Source organism: Rhododendron vialii, chromosome 9a (assembly GCF_030253575.1).
Source record: "Rhododendron vialii isolate Sample 1 chromosome 9a, ASM3025357v1".
Taxonomy (NCBI): domain Eukaryota; kingdom Viridiplantae; phylum Streptophyta; class Magnoliopsida; order Ericales; family Ericaceae; genus Rhododendron; species Rhododendron vialii.
In genome coordinates, this window is record NC_080565.1 from 10,180,270 (window position 1) to 10,198,448 (window position 18,179).

General features: G+C 34.6%; 1 long non-coding RNA gene across 1 annotated transcript; it reads right to left on the reverse strand.

Annotated features, from left to right (window-relative positions):
* Positions 1 to 2,930: 2,930 nt before the first annotated feature.
* LOC131299462 (uncharacterized) lies at positions 2,931 to 17,974 on the reverse strand. The gene is made up of 2 exons (XR_009190781.1): positions 17,653 to 17,974; positions 2,931 to 3,225 (listed from the first exon to the last, which is right to left on the reverse strand). It is a non-coding gene; the product is annotated as an uncharacterized LOC131299462 (long non-coding RNA).
* Between the last annotated feature and the right edge of the window lie 205 nt (positions 17,975 to 18,179).

An 18,179-nucleotide genomic window follows, 5' to 3' on the forward strand; every position in this document is an offset into this window, starting at 1 on the left:
TTTTAATAAAAGATTTTAAATGTTTTCAATGTTCATCAATTGAATTGGAAAAGATGAGGACATCATCTATGTAGACTATGATAAAATGACTAAATGGATTAAATATATTTCATTCATTATGTTATGAAATTCACTAGGAGCATTTTTTAATCCAAATGGCATCACATTCCATTCGTAATGTCCAAATGGGGTAGTGAAAACTGTTTTATACCTGTCAGTAGGGTGTAGTTGGATTTGCCAGAATCCGCTCTTTAATCAAATTTTGAGAAGATAACTGCATTACTTAATCTGTTGATTAGATCTTTTTTATTAGGAATTGGGTATCTAATCCATTCTAATACTTTGTTTAATGGTTTGTAGTTTATGACTAATCTTGGCACGCCTCTTTCTTTTTCTGCATTTTATTGACATAGAAAGTCGGACATGACTATGGTGATTTACTTTTTCTAATAATATTATTATTAAGCAGTTCATTAATTTCTTTTTTATAGGTTTCCATTACTTCGGGGTTCATTTGGATGAGTCTAGATTTTGTAGGGATCTGATTTTCATTGAATTTTTTTATATATGGTAAAGTTACTATAGGTTTTTTCCTATGCCAAAAGGCACTGGGAAGACTAGAACAAGCTTCTTTTTCTAGTTTTTTTATAAATGTTTTAATCTGTTGATTAAGAAATTCATTAGTAAGTTGCTCTTCAATTATATATATATATATATAGGAGCGATTTAAGAGACACCAAAAAAAACACCCCAAATCTCAATCTCATAGTTTCCAATCAAAATTTTATGATCTGAACCGTTTAATGTGTACAGAATGTGATTTTGGGGATGCCCGTAAGAAATTAGCAAAATATATGACCGGGAAGTGCTTATTTAAGTAGTTTTTAATTGAAGTAGTTTTTAATTGAACCGTTCATTAAATCTAAGCTAAAAACTGTTTAGATCAAGGGGGTTATTTTTTTTGCTAATTTCTCACGTGTCTCTTAAAATCACGTTCTAATCACATTGAGCGGCTTGGGTCATCAAAATTTGATCGGAAACTATGAGGTATTTTTTTAGGTGTCTAATTAGTTGTCCTCGGAACTGTCCGTATATTGCAATAATATATATATATATATATATATATATATATATATGGTCTTTATTTTAATCCCCATTTCTCCTATTTTTCGTTCGAATTTCGATGATTCGAGCCGCTCAATGTGTTCAAAACGTGATTTTAAGGGTTTCCTCTAGAAATCAGCAAAAAAAAAAGACCAGAAAGGGCTTCATCCAAGCAGTTTTTATTTGAACCGTTCGATAAAAAACAAACAAAAACTTCTCGAATAAAGCCCTTCCCGAATTTTTTTTTGTTGATTTCTCGTGAGTATCCTTAAAATCACATTCTGAACACATTGAGCGGCTCGGATCATCGAAATTTTATCAAAAAAGGGAGGTCCACATTTTATTAAGTTAAGGTGGTCCTTACGGAAAATGGACTGATATATATATGTAGACACACACACACACACAAGAGAAAAAAAGGATTGGCGAGTAACCAACACAAGGCAAAAAAACACACACACACACACAAAAACAAAGAGGCCTACAACAACCACGATTTGATCCAACAGAAGCAAAAAACCAAACCACAAGAGAAGAAAGGCCTAAAATATCAAATATTACTTTTTAACGTCTAAAATTGATTGAGTTAGGCTATCCACAGTGGTATAATCAAAAAAAATAACCAAAAGTTGATACATCAGCTTTTGATTATTCACTTAAGAGGTTGCTAAGCTTAACAATGTTGAACTATACAATGGTCACTTCTAGTTCATAACCAAAATAAGGATCCATTACAATTTCACTCTCTCTCCCCCTCTGTTTCCTGTCATTCACTTCCCTCCATTTACGTTTTTTTTTCGCAAAAATATATCGCTTCCCTCTCTTAATTTTGGAAAAAAATCGGTGACTTTCTTCTCTCCTATTATGAATTTTTTGGGGGGAAAAAATAGAAACGGAAAAAAAAGAGTAAAATACCTTAATCCGGCGATGATGGATTGAATTGTAGATGATCGAGAGATATGAGCTTCATTTTTTGAGGGAAAGAAAGAGAAATAGTTTGTGGGTGAAGTAAAGAAAATATAGAGTAGGCGAAGAAGAGAAGAAAAAAATATCAATTGAAACACACATGTATACAAATTTTGGAACTAGTTAACTTATGTAGTGGGGAGTCCAAAAATTTTGATTATTGAAAAAGGTTGCTAGTTTTGGTTATCCAAAGCCCAAAATTTGATTATTTCTAAGGATGTTGCTAAGTTTGATTACACCATTGTGAGCCATCTTTTACACCAATATTGTTAACTTTAAAAACAATTGGCTTTTAATTATACCACTGTTGATGACCTTAGGCAAACAAAAGTGGCTTACCAAAATGCAAATCTTATGTAGAAGAGTCTTCTTTTGATAAATGCCGAAATGTATACATAGAGGCGCCTTAATTCGTATGTATTGTTAGAAATTGTATAGAATATCATATTTTGATTTTGATGATGAATATTTCGCAATTATGACGTTACAAACAAGATTTTTAATCTCTGATTATATTCGAGATACAAGATTTCTTTGACCTCCAATTAAATCCAACGTCACGCGGTTTAACAGCCTCTTTGTATGGAGGGTTTGCAGGAGAAAAGAAATAAATAGAGGGGAAGAGCTTTCTCTCCCTCGTTTGGATGGTTAAAGAGGTGAGAAAGCGTGACAGGATGAGAATCAAGAACTTCTCATGGAGCCATTTTTTATTCTCACCAAAAGTGGTGAGATTTGGCAAGAATAGAAAGGGGAAAGTCCATCCAAATGAGACGGTGAGAAAACATCCTCCTTCCTTTTCTTTCTCATCATTAAGAGAAACCACACCTCTTTCTTTTCATTTCTCACCCAAGTAGCCAGGGTTTGTAAATAATTAGTTTATGCATAATGTATTATGACATATAAACTATTGTAATTAGATATGGAATGCTTAGGAATCTAGGCGCGCTTCAACGGAATCAATACATATACATTTATAAATTAAGAAGAACACGACAGAGAAAACATGAATTTCCACACACTAGATACAATTACCTTCAGCCATGGGAGGTACTTGGAAAATTATAAGAACGCCGAGAAAGAATCAGGTATTTCCTTCCATTACTAGAGCAGCTCAATTTGAGAAGCAAAAGTGTTGCATTACAAGGAGACCTCGACCTGTATATTCATATTAGTTTAGTTGGAGATCAGGGGATAATCATAAAGAATTATGATTTGATTGATCGTCATATGATTTACAATGATACTTACTACCATATTGCCATAGAGTTAATTTTGTTTTTATCTCCTAAACTATTCATATTTTTGCTACTCCATCCCTAAAGTATGAAAACAATCTACTTCATCCCCTAACTTCCCAATTGCAATGCATTTTTTTTTCAACAAAAGTAACATTTTATTAAGGGAAGGGGAAAAGAAAAAGGGGAAATTGCATATAAGCGGAGAAAGGGGTAAATAATGCCCAAGTGATGGAGAGGTTTTTTCGAATTTGCATAAATATGGAAAGGAGGAAAAAAAATTCCCCACACATGAAACGGAGGAAAAAATATTCCCCATACATGGAGTCCGAATCTGGGTCTCCTAAGTTGCCCCCTCTATGAATTTAAGTTGCCCCCTTCTATGGACCTAAGTTGCCCATTTTATGAATCTTTTTTTTTGAAAGGCCCCATTTTATGAATCTAAGTTGCCCCTTCTATGAACTTCCCGGGTATTCAATTTCTTGAGTATTTCTTCAATCTCCTTACAATTTTTATTATTTTCTAAGAAATTTGGGATCTGGGTTACTTATAGATTTGCATGAAACGGACCAACTAAAATTTTCCATGCATGAAACGGAGTAAAAAAAATTCCCAAAACATGAAATTGATTTGTAGTCAAATCTAAGTTTGAACCTAAGTTGCCCCTTTTATGAATAGGCAACTTAAATTCATAGAATAGGCAACTTAAATTCATAGAAGGGACAACTTAGGTTCAAACTCAGATTTGACTACAAACCGACTTCATGTTTTGGAAAAAAAAATTTCATCCATTTCATGCATGGAGAATTTCAGTTGGTCCATTTCATGTAAATTTGCAAATAACCCAGATTCCAAATTTCTCAAAAAATAATAGAAATGGTAAGTAGATTGAAGAAATGCTCAAGAAATTGAATACCCAGGAAGTTCATAGAAGGGGCAACTTAGGTTCATAGAATGAGCAACTTAGGTCCATAGAAGGGGCAATTTAAATTCATAGAAGGGGCAACTTAGGAAACCCAGATTCGGACTCCATGTATGGGAAATTTCTTGGTCATTATTTACCCCTTTCTCCACTGATATGCAATTTCCTCAAAGAAAAATCCAACTAAAGTTGGAAAATACATCCAAAGAGCAAATCCCTAAACACCCAAAGGCCTAGAGCCCAAATAAAACCAAAACACCAGATCGCTAAAAGTCCAAATACTGTATTACAATTAAGCACAAGAGAAAACTAGCCCACAAAAGTGGGATAGATCTAGTCCAAGAATGTAACAACCTATATTTTAGTGTTTAAGATTATTATTTTTAAAAAATTTTGCGTGTAGCGGTTTGTCTAGGGTGTGTGGATCATCAAAACTATTGGTGTAATGGAAGGATGTGATACGTGTTTGCTAGTTATCAAAATGAAGTGCATGGCTTGCATTTGTGTACAACACGTGTCCATAGTTGGCTGTGCTTAATATTGCAGGTGTTAAAAGCACGAAATAGGAATTGAGAAAACACTTCAGCCTTGAGTAGCCTTTTGGCTTTGAGAAATACTTGATGATAGGGATTGAGCATGCATGCATGGGGAACAATCTGTCATATTGGGTGAGAAGTATGGAGTTTGAAATTTAGAAATCCTACGTTCTTGAGCAATATTTGAGGTATCGGGTAGTGTGTAATATATTCCTAGCAAAATATCTTTGTAAAGAGTTTTTTTTGATTCTCTCATTTGTACTTGTTTGACCTCTATGCTTATTGATTCGATTATTGTCACGTTTTGTGTCTCGACAGAGAAAATAATTTGGCTGAAAGCCATGGAACAGATTGGTATATGTACAAGCCTGCCAGGTCTAAGAAGTATGAGAAATGTATGATTGACTATCCTACGGGAAGTCTAGAGAACTTATGGGGCCAAGTGGCATAAACAGAATTTTGACCTAGGTGGTGCTTGGCATGTTACTGAAATGAGCCAAGCATGAAAAATGTTCAGAATGATCATACTTAATTTGTTATCCTCACTTATTAAGCATATCTTTATTGCTAGCCATGTTAATTGTCCTTGTATTGCATATACTACCCGAACATTTTATATTTTTCAGGTGCAAAGCAAGTTAGTGGGGACCCGAGTTGGAGTATTGGAAGTTTTAGTTTCAGAGACTATTTGAAAAATCTATATCAATTTGGATGTTTTTAGGTCCACCATATGTATATTTAACTTGAAGACTTGTAATTATTGGAGACATTTGTTTTGAGGAATATGAAAATTCGGGTCGTCACAAAGAATGCCCAAATCCTAGTCATATTCTTCTGCAAGTCTTCAAATATCAACACCACATCACCGCCGACAGCCACCCTCCGAACAGGGCCACCACCAAATAGAACGGACGCCACCAGACCAACAACACCACTGTCGACCACCCACCGGCGAAATAACACGTTCACCCAGTAACCTCCTATCGCGAAAGCTCACTGAGCCGTTAGTCAAAAACCGAAAAACCCAATAGTGTAAACGGTGGGAGACCAACGCCGATCGAAACCCAAATCAGCAGAACCCCTAGCCGTTAGGCCAAAAATCGATTTACCCAACAGAAAAATCAGTGGGTAACCGACCGAGATCGAGCACAACCGAGAGAGGGACGCTGGAGATGGAAAATCTATGTGAGAAGAGGAGCAGACCTGTAATGTCCCGATTTTCGGACACGTTAATTAAATCCTTTTTAATGGATTTTATAATTCATATGACTGATTTAAGAAAAGAAATTTTATTAAACAGAGTTTAGCAGCGAAATCTCAAATACTAAAGTCAAAATTTCTTAATTGTCTTACAACCCAAAAAATAAAATAAAATTTAACTAATATGATAACATCTTTGGAAATTCAAATAACAGTATTTTAAACTAACAGAGCTTCTAAGGGTAAGACATATAAGACTCGACAAACTCTCATTCTTCAGCTGGGAGGTCCTCACCCTAGTACTGACCAGCTTGTAGAGAATCATGTTCTTCGGTCTCCTGATATCCTGCACCCTCTGGCAAATTGATCGCCAAAGCAACCGATTTACCAGGATACAAACGTATCCGTGAGTGATAATTCACCCAATAGAATAATCCTAACCCTACCAACCCTTACTCTACAATTAGCAGTTCAACAATATAACAATTGATAATATACAGATGGTATAGAATAATAGCACATCGTCTTTTTCTTCACTATCTATTATCTTACATGAAATCTAAGGAACATCTCCATGAGATCCTTTCCTCTCCCATCCACCAACTTTGACAGTCCCATGGAATAACTCTCTCTTTATTTGTCCTGCATCAGGGTTCTAAGCGAATACTACTAAATTATGCACTCAGTCTGGATTCGCCCACAACCATAATAAAGGAACAGCTCACCATGACAATTCAGCATTAGGGGTCGCACTATCTCATTGTCAGGATCCTTTACCGTCTCCCAACTCTACACACTGGGTACTTTACCATACCTTAATCTACACACTGGGTACTTTACCATACCTTAATCTACACACTGGGTACTGTACCGTATTCAGGGATCCTTTATCGTTTCCCAAAATACTATACAAGAAGTCCTTTACCGTCCTTCACACACACACTGGGTACTATACCGCATTTAGGATCCTTTACCGTATCCCAAATCCTGTACCCGGAGTCCTTTACCGTCCTCCACACACTCCGAGTACTTTACTGTACTCGGGGTCCTTTACCATTCCCCAACTCAACTAAAGGTACTTTATCGTATCAAGGTCCTTTACCGACACCCAACATCCTCAATCAATTTTATCATTTTTCATTTACTTAACATCGTCTACGTGAGTCACTACTCGTAACCACCCTGTAAATCTAAGTTCATTCTAGCACGTACAACATGATACAATCAACAACAGCTCAAACACGGTACATTTCAATGAGACAACAAGTATAACATTTAATAATTTGCGAGTAAGTAAAACACGTAGTGTTTTATGATAGGTCGACGCCTTTAAGATATTAAGTGAACAAGTAATTTAGTCATTAAGCTGAGTGTAAAGGTAATTCTATATTTGTAAACTAGTAAGCTAATAACATTCACTTATTATGAGAAAACAGTGGTCTTATTATTTCATAAAGATCTAACAGTTACTAGTTTCTCTTTTTATATTTTTTTTAACTATAACAACTAATATTTTAATCTAACACTAGTATTTTCCAACTTATAAATGAGTGATAGTTTACTTCCTAACCACAATTATTTAAGAAGTGCAGGCCGTGTCCTCATTGATTTAGATTAACACCTAAATCATAAAAATAACATCGAAACAACTTAAGATATGATTCTATCATAAACACAGTAGAGAGGTAACCCAATTAGGGCCCAAATACAACATATTAGTACATAGCATGCATCAATTACTTTATACGTATAATATATAAACAAATAGTGGTAGAAATAAATATAAACATTGTCTAGGGTTAGATTTGAAAACTAAAAATAGCACAGGGGTCTAAGTGAAATTACAGTCAAACATTTCTGATTTCCCAACCTTTCGCGCATGCAACAGTGGGTTTTCCGACTTCCGAGTATTGTTTAGATTTCACGATTTCAATCCGTAGTCCGATTTTCACCATTATAACTCCTAAAACTCAACATATAGGGACAACTAATTATACTTCGGAGAAAGTAGAGAAGCGACTATTCTACCTTTAATCCAGACAAAACGATTCGGTGGAGTCCGGTGGGTTTTCGTTTGGCGGCGAAAGATCGGTATTCTAGCGGCAACTTTGGACTGAAATAACTTGACCAAACCTCTGCCGTTTTGGACAGTTCTTGTGTCTAACGCAAAGATCTTAAAACGCTCTACAGTTCTTATGAAGAAGCCTAAGCCTGAAAACCAGTCGAACTAGGAGAAAAGTTGGAGTTTTCATAAGTCCTGTGTGCTGTCTGGAAACAGAAATCCGAAAATTTCACTGAACTTTGGACGGCAATAACTCTATCAATCCTTGACTGTTTTGGGTGATTCTTGGGTTGAAGTCGAAGCTCTCGACGCCCTCTACAACATTCGTGAAGAAACTCAGGCCTAAAAATGTCATCAACAAGGAAGAAAAAGGCCATGAACAGAGGTACATGATATGGACGAAAAACGAAATGGTGTGATTCCTCTTTTCTTGTTTCTGTTTTGCAGTGGACTAGGAGTGTTGTATTGTGAGAGAGGAGTGGGATTTTGAGGATAAGTATGGAGGTGGTGGAATGCGGGAGGAGAGAGATATATAATTTAGGGAGAGTTTGAAGGGGAGTGGAATATTGATTTTGATAGAATTTTGGTTAGATATGATAAGAGATGAGTATGGATCCTTGTATATCTAAAGTATAAATATATATCATATACAAGTGTGTAAATAATATCAATTATACACATAATAATGTATTTTAATAATTCAATCTAATTAGTTATTTTAAAATTTTGAAGGTGCATTCTTCAGACCAAATGGCATCACATTCCATTCATAATGACCAAACGGAACTGTAAATGTTGTCTTATATCGATCAGATTCTTTTATTTGAATCTGTCAATAACCAGATTTTAAATCAAATTTAGAGAAGATAACTGCTTTATTCAGTCTATCCAGTAGATCTTTTTTTATTAGGAATGGGATATCTTATCCACATTAAAACCTCATTTAGGGGTTTATAATTAATAACTAACCTAAGAACACCTCTCTCTTTTTCAGCATTTTTATTAACATAAAAAGCTGTACAACTCCAAGGAGAGTAATTCTTCCTGATCAATTGTTTTTTAAGTAAATTGTCAATTTCGTTTTGACACATTTTTAAATATTCTTGTTTCATCTGAAAAAGCCTAGCCTTCGTAGGAATTTTTCTTTTATCAAAATTCTTCTCATACGGAAGTGAAACAATATATTTCTTTCTATCCCAAAAGGCATTAGGGATATCATTGAAGATTTCTTTATGAAAATCTTCTTCGATTTGAGAAATTTTCTCTTTCATTATAGGTTTTTGTAATGTTTTTTCAATATTCATTATTCTAATTTCTTTTTGAAGAAAATTTATTTATTTATCCTTATTAGAAATTTTGCTAATGATATCATTTATTTCCTTGTATGCAGGAGGAGAAACAAATTCAAAGGAGATTTTCTGCCCATCCACATGAGCAGTAATACCAGCAGCACTGGTTTGTATTGGCATTAACATTGCTAAAAAAGGGGTTCTCAATATTAACTCTTGCTGGAGATTTCTTATACAAAGAAATGTTGTTTCCAAACAAACTCTTTTATTGCAAATGTATACATTATTGAGTTTGTATTTTATTATCATTTTGGATCCACTTGCATTAGTGAGACTTTGAAAGTTTTTTCAAAATATTGGGTTGGAACAATTCCTTCCTGAATACAATTCATATCTGCCCCGCTATCCACCAAGGCAATAATATTGTTGATAGTATATTCTTTTTGTATTACCAAATTAACTCTTACATGCCATTTTTGGTAAACCACTTTATTAATAATATTTAGATAAGTAGGGTCATCAGTATGACTAATTTCTCCTTTTCCTAAAGAGATTATTTTTTTATTAATTTCATAAAGCTCCTGAGTAGCTTTATTGAAATGATTTTAATATTTTTATTTCTGTTTTTAAAACATTTATTTCTCCCTGAAGATCAGGAATCGTGACAAGTTTGTTATTATCCATCTACTCTAATCTGTCTAAAACATTTTTTAGACTATAAGTTTCATTAGGAATTTGGAGTTTTTCCTCCTCTTCTTCAGTAGTAGAAGAGATACAAGTTTCTATGATTTTCATCTTCAACTGAGGATTATCAATTTGATCTATTATGTCCAATAAACCTTGTTGTTTATTAGTCAGAACATTGATACAGAGACCATTCATTTCTACAATAGCTATCCAATAATTATCGGAAGTTGAGCATTCAAGGTTATTACATTTACAATTATTAGAAATTTCTTCTTCGTCGGAAGTAGAAGAAGTCTCCTCTTCCTAATCTTGATCAGATATCTTATTTATCTGATCTTCTGATTCTTCCTACGATTCAGAATCACTAGAATCAATCATAAGTTTAAAGAGTTGTTGTTTCAACCCTTCATCTATTTGAAGCTCATTCAACTTTTTCTTGGTTTTACACTTATTAGCATAGTGTCCTATTTTTCCACACTTAAAGCATTTTGTCGTGGTTTTCCTTTTAGAATTATTATGCTTTTTAGTAGCAGAGGCAGACTCTTTTGAACCAAATTGCTCAAAAGTCTTCTTATTCTTTGAGATTTCCTTTTGGAATATCTTTTAGTGATTTTATTACTATTCTTCTTTTTAGAAGGTTTTGAATATTTGGTTTTATCAAACCCAAATTGGTCACAAAATTGACCCAATTCCTGTTTTCCAGTCAGATTTTGTTTTTTCAATTGATTGTGTAATTTAATATCATTACACAAAGTTAAGCCTTCCTGGATTATAATGGAAATTATTTGTCCATAAGTATAATTATCATAATTAATGGTTAGACCATTATTTTGATCCCTCAATTTTTTCCTAATTTTCTCTGCAAAGAAATAAGGTAACCATCAACAAACTTTGATTTCCAATGCTCACTATTAATATCAGTTCTTTGCATTACTTTTGCTAGAAACACATCTTTTATACCAACAAAAATGAGTTAACGTTGGACATTTTAAATTCTAAAGTAATTCTCTACTTCTTTCACGTTGGTTATCCCAGTGACCAACAAAGTGTAAAATTATTGATTGGACTAAAGTATAAACAACATCCTGTATCTGTTCACCCTTTTCATTAATTTTTACTGCATTTAAAATTTCTGATCGTTGGTTTGCCAATAAAACATTATCCCACCAACCTTTAATCATACCAGTAAAACCAACTGTTATCCAGCCGGCAACCTGTTTATCTTCATTTTTATTATTCACACAGATAGTACTATACATCATCATTTGATGTACTACTCCGAAAATTTGATATTCTGTCCTACCATCTATGTTCCATTCATAAATGGCTCTACCATTATAAGACATTTGTTTTTGAAAACCAGATTCCTCAAACAACATATCTTGAGGAGTTGGTCTGGGATAATAATATCTATCAGCCCCTAAGTAAGGAAAATCCTTATTTCTTGGATATTGAATTTTATTGATTATATCAGGCTGAGATTGGATAAAAGAATTTTCTAATTCTAAAATTTCCTGATCATTCATATTGTTCTTAGATATGACATTTAATGAAAGACCTTGTAGTCTTTTTTGTAATTCTTTAACTAATTCAATATTTTTGTTTGGATTATTTAAATTAAATCCAGTTATAGGAATAGGAGGTCGGATATTTGAAGGAGAAATCTTATCTTGTTTCTCATCTTGTTCCATTTTATCTTCGTGCTCTAATTTTACCATCTGTTCACTTATTTGAGCAATTTGTCCTTCCATTCGGACCAATTGATCTCCAACTATGTTAAGAAATAAGTTGGTATAATTATTCTGCTTATGGATCTTACCATTTACATCCGCATTTGTAGGTTTAACAAACGCCACTGTAACACCCAACCCGGGATATTTAGAGTTTCAATTTAATTTTGAGGTTTGGGGTTTAATTTGTATTTGTTGGATTCTATGAGGGGCCTTGGTGTGATTTACATGGAGAATTGTTATTGGTTTGGAGTATAAATTGAGAGGAGAGGTGACCACATGGGATTTCTTCCTAAGTGACTAAATAGCCATCAGATTCTCCCCAATTCTGCCGACTCCCAATTCTGCCGACATAGCGAGAGAGAGAGAGGGGGAGAGAAAGGGAGGAGGAGGTCACGGCTAAGGGGAGGGAGGAAGGAGAGGTCCGGTTTCGACGATCCAACTCGGTGACAAGTAAGTTCTTGTACTCTAGAAGTGTAATCCATGTTTAATTTCATGTTTGTGTGGCTAGATTCTCCATGGATTGAGTTTTGAAAGGAAATTGACAAAGTTCATGGTTTGGGTCAAATTCGTGGGTTTTGGTCATCTGTCTTTTGGGGGCCCTTCTGCTAGGAATCAATTTTTGGTGTCTTCATAACTGTCAAAGTACGTTTCAATACGAAGATTTCGGTACCAAGATCATGCAAAACCGATAATCACACAATTAGTTATGAATCTTTGAATACTGGCTGTTTGCTGGATGTGCGATTCTGTGCGTGGCTGTCTTCTTTTAACTTTCTGGGCATGATGAACATTTTGGGTGGCTTTGGGTCTTTTACAGGAGCTGCATATTTAAGTTAAGAAGAGATTGGCGTTGGAATCAAGTAATTTGGTTAAGTATACAATTTTTGGTGAATTTCTAAAGCAGGGTTGGTTGACTGGGGCGAAAATGGTTGCGAATCGGTTTTTCTTTTGATTGTTGGGTTAACCTCCTCTTGTTTCTGAACCTGGGATTTTAACCGAGTGTAGGGCTTGTAGTGGTGCAACTTTTGGTGTTGGTTTCAATATTTTTGGGTTTAAGATGAAAGAGTTATGATTTTTCAATCAATTTTACTTATTCCCGCGTAGAATCTGGCAGCAGCGACGGACTTTGGTATAATGGCCATAACTCCTAGCTCGGGACTCGAAATGACACACCGTTTGTTTTGTTAGAAACTAGACACATAGAGCTTTCCAACGATACATCCCATGCATCATGGGTATGTCCGAGCGATAACAGATTTGCATCTAAAGTTGACCTAAATTCTGCCTTTGCACCAGTTTTACTGTTATGTTGAAGCTATAATCGTAAGGCCGTAGTTAGGTTACCCGAACTCTGTTTTTGATGTATGACCTATGGATTCAAAGAAGAAGAAGTCTACTTTTCAATGGTTTAAGTGTCGCCCTGGAATTCATGTTGTTTAATTAGATATGGCCAAAATAAGACAGGCTGGTTGTGGTTGTCATTTTTGTTTTGAGAGTTTTGTTGCGTTGGTCTGTTTGGTTGAGATTGTACACTTATGGGTCTTTATATTTGATATATTTGGGTGTGTTGGAGTACCTTGGAGTATGGAAAAGATGTGTGAGGTCTCCCGGGTATGTGGGTACTCCCGGACACCTCTAGAGATTTTGGTGACTTTATGTAATATTTGCCCCATGAGCTAGTGTAGAAGTGTAGAAGGCATGTTATGATTTGTTAGTTTAGCATTTGGTTTAACATTCCTAGATGTTCATATGCTAATATGGGTTAACTTGTGGCTAGGTAACAAGCCGGTCTTTTAGGAGGTGCCGAAACCATAAGTTTGGCATACTCCAGTCGAATGAAAGGTGAGTGTGTCTGATATGGTTCTTCTCAATAAGATATTGCTATGGTGGTATGTATATATCTTGCTAATGGTATTTTAGCTTTCAATATGATTATCGATATGTAAATAATGCGGTGGAGGTGATCATATATCAATGATATCATGCTAATCGAGGTTTAGCTATTGATATGGATATATGTGGTCGAAATTGTATATCATGCTATATATTGTTTTAGCTAATGGTATGCATGCTTGTTGTATGTTGATTGTACCCGCGAAAGGATTGTGGAGTGAGTCACGCCATGTCGTATGCCATTCCGTCTAATTAACGGAGGTTGGGAGCATGGTTTGCGGGACACAATGCCTTAGGTACATGGGAATGTGGCAGACGTGTCACTGCATGCTTGTGTGATTTATATTCATGCTGTCGTTGATTCAGTTATTGCTATGTGGTTGTTTATTGGATAATATTGCTATGTTTGGCGGATGTGGTGGTTATAACTAATGTACTCATATGGGTATTGCAGTTATGTTGGTGGTGAATATTCTTATTGATATTCTTTTGGGTATTGTGACATTTTATTGAGCATTTCTATATCTCACACACTCTGGTTTTCCTTTTTGGACTGCCAGATAGCAGGTGGCTTAGAGTGGGTCCACTACTGGTCAACGCCTTGGAGAGTGCTGACACTCGTGTTGGGTGATGTCTTTGGTTAGATTGTTGTGTAGCTGATTCGTCTTGAAGTTAACCTACATGTTATGTAATTAATTGGAGAGAGAGATATTTTTTATAACTTGTGAGTTGAGGTTTTGGCGTTGACTTGGTTGTATTTTAAGTGAGAAGTCTTCCGCTAAGTTGTATTCTGATTGGTTGTAGAGTGTGGTGTGGTCTTTTGTGTGGAATGCCACGTGGCCGCGCTGACTCGGGCCCATTCTGGGTGCCGTTTGCGGGGCGGGGCGTGACAGCCACAGTCTCCAAAGAAGGTTCAAAATCTGAGTTACCTTCTAAAGATAAAAGAGTTGTTGGAGGATGAAGTGCAGTTATTATTGTTCCAGTCATAATCCTCCAATTTCTATGATAATTCTGGATTACATTTATGGATTTATCCACTTCTGTGTAATATTTTCCATAAAACCATTGGGTAAAAGGGATGATATTCTTTGTATATTCTATCCAATTATAGAATTCTTTTTTAAAATTCTGTAATTGATTCTCATCATATTTTGAAAAGTACCATTTCCTAAATTCTTTATATTTAGGTTGGTAAAATTCATTATTAATCTTTTCCCTGATCTCTTTATCTATTATTGTCATTAATAGTAAAATTCATTTCACTAGCAGTAGGTGATTCTACTGTGTTTGGTGGATTATTGTAGACTCTATGAGGAATTTGATTTTGAGATATTCTTATTCCTGTGAGATTGATATCTTCTATTGGATGTTATGATTCAGGAATTTCAGATGTTGAGTGCCTACTAGTAGTAGGAACACTAACCCTGTAAAGTATTTGTGTAGCCGAAAAGCTATTCCTAGAACTTCTACTTCTAAGAAATTTTTCTGGTTGAGAATTTCTAAAATTCAAAGAGACAATTCCATCACTGTCTTGGATTATTTGTTCAATCTGATTAATTATAGGCCTGGGTGGAACCGCATTATTTATCACCCAGTTTTCTGGGAACGTAATTTCTTCCCAATTTATCAATCTATTGGTTGCAATATTTGATGTTAACATATTAGTTTCTACAGAACAGTCTAATCTGCAGGTCTCAATTGACGAACCCTTGGATTAACAGTATTCATGATCTTATAGTAAATCCTATAAACTACTGCTATTACTTCAGATCCATGTAGGAAATCATATCCTTTAGTCTGAATCCTGCAATTTAAAACCTCACATAGGTTTCTATTTGTCAGTGATAGAGTAAGATTTGGATAAGCATTAAAATAAACAGGACCATGACATAAACTGGTTTCTATAGCCCCCAATTATAGAGAATAACCAATTATTACACCTGCTGTCTTTAAGTGTTACCTAAAGGCAGGTATCTATTCCTAACAGAGTTAATGGTTTAAGGGCTATTTGCACTAAACCAATATGAACATATTTATAATTCTACATATGAGCAATTAGATCACTACAATCCATAAGGTTTATTACCTTATCATTAAGCTCTAAGCTTTTTGTTCTTTCCATGGTTTTTATTGCCATGCTACTTGGAAATTCAAACACACCATGCCCATATATTGTAGAATGGCGTACTGGAGGTATAGTCCAGTGATTTAATTGTTCTTGCACATTGGCATATTCCGCTAATTTAGTATTCTTAATTCTATCATTATCAGATCTAAATAATCTTCTCATCGAGATATAATTGTGTTAGTGCTCTTATAGATTATCCCTTCATGAATTTGCCCTTTTTAAAAAAAAAAATGGAAGACAACATTTTAGATAGCACGCCTATCAACGATTTACCGGAACAAGGCCAAATTACCCTTACCGGGTCCTCATGGCCGGATAAATCCGAACGCGACTTGGATGACGTCCCACTACCTAGAATGTTTTCTTACATTTAGATTTTTGGTTTTAATTTTTATTTAAAAGGCATCTTCATGTTAGAATAATTTATACTAGCACTAACAATTTATATTAAGCCATACTGGCTCTGATACCAAAGATGGTACTGAAATTAGAAGAACAACAATACAAAAGATTAAAAGAAAACTGACTTTATTAATGTGGCCAATCCGTGAGAATGAATTGCACAAACCGAGAAATGGTCCAAACCTTTTCATTTCAATCTTTATTTGCAAGTAGAGTGATAGCCCAATGATAATCACATATACTTCCATGCCCGATGTTTGGGTTTAACCCTTACTGACTTCAATAGTGACACTTTTACCATTTCACAAAACTAAAAAACCGTGTACCTGGAGATGGATCTAATAGTAAAATTTATGGGAAAATGGTTTTGCTCATAACTATTTTTGGTGACTTTGACCAAAAACATTAAGTGATATCTCACACCGTGTGAGCTAAGCTCAAGTGGATATCGATACTCTTATGTAAGAGGTTTATACTATTGAAAAAATAAACACAATTCATAAAAAGATGAATGAGAAAATCGACTCTCAAGTGAGCATGTTGAGAAGGTGAAAAGACATCTTAGTCCCACATATGTCAAAGAAGGAATCTTTGATGAGTATTAAAGGTGTGTTTCTTGTTCCGGATAGGTTGATCATTGATAATACTTTTTTTTTATTCGTTAATCCTAATCTATTACGGAGTATATCCTAAGGAACTTGAGGAGGGGGATCGGTGCTTACAGAAATCAAACTCTGCCCATGTGTATGAGAGTATAAAGGAGACACTAACTGCACTCCACTCCACTTGCATTGATAAAGTCAAATTTAAATATAAAAATCAAAATTTAGTTGAAAACTCAAATAGAGGAGATTAAATAACTGAAGAACAAAAAAATAAAAAACATAGTAGAATTTTATTATTATTATTATTCATTGTTAAGATAAACTAATATACTAATTAAAATAATACAAAAATTTTAAATATAAAACAAAAATATAATTTAGTTGAAAATATAATTCGAGTTAGTCAAATTAAAATAAAATAAAATAATAAGATTAAAAAATTAAGAAGTTAAATAAAAAATAATTTTAATTTAATTAAAAAAAAAGTGGAGATTGGAGGTATTGTCGTAATTTGGCAAGAAGGGAGACGGTCAAGGGGGGAGGGTGGGAATTGAAGCAGCTCTAATCCAATAAATCTCACATGACATGAGAGCTAATTAACTCAGCTTAGTTTTAATTTGGATGATCTAATTAACCTCCTCGTGTGATGGAGTCGATCTTCACCTAAGTCAGTTCACTCACCTCGTCAATTCTTAACTCCGTTTGCTATCAGAATTAATGCATGAGGAGGGAGTGAGAACTTTTTTGCCACATGAAACTCACTCAAGTTAAGGATAATTTAATCTAGCGACTACTTGGCAAAGCCATTTCTGGCTGCCAAATTCCACATCCAGAGAAACTGGAATAAAAAGAGAGGATTTAGCTAGGAGCATGGACTTGAAGTTACTTACCAGAATTCGGGGAAATTTTCAACCGCAATTGCTGTCTCTCCACTGCGGCAGAGGTAAGAGCTACGGATATGTAATTACTCTCCGGAGAGAGAGAGAGAGAGAGAGAGAGAGAGATGTTTTTCCAAGTGTCACAGACAATTCCACTTTGAATCATTTTGTTGGAAAAAGAACGAGTGAGAGGCTGAGAGCTATGGTGATTACGATCGAGATGGTAAGGTCATGTCCAATAATAGAGTTAAAATCTTATTTTGTTATTTAACACGAGTGTAAAATGTGGGATCCATTTTTAAGTGTAAAATGTAAAGCCCAATAGTGTTTTAAGGAGAAGATTTGCAAAAAGTTGCTGACTAAGAGCCCTTTCCAGAACAGTAAAAAAGTTTCTATTTTTTAAAAAGGTAATTTCGAGCTCAAAAATTATAAATTTATTGAAATTTAAAAATATGCAATATGAATTTTATTTATTTTATACGATACAAAAAAAATTAAAAAAATATTTTTCATTTATATTATTTTTGAGTTTAAAAATA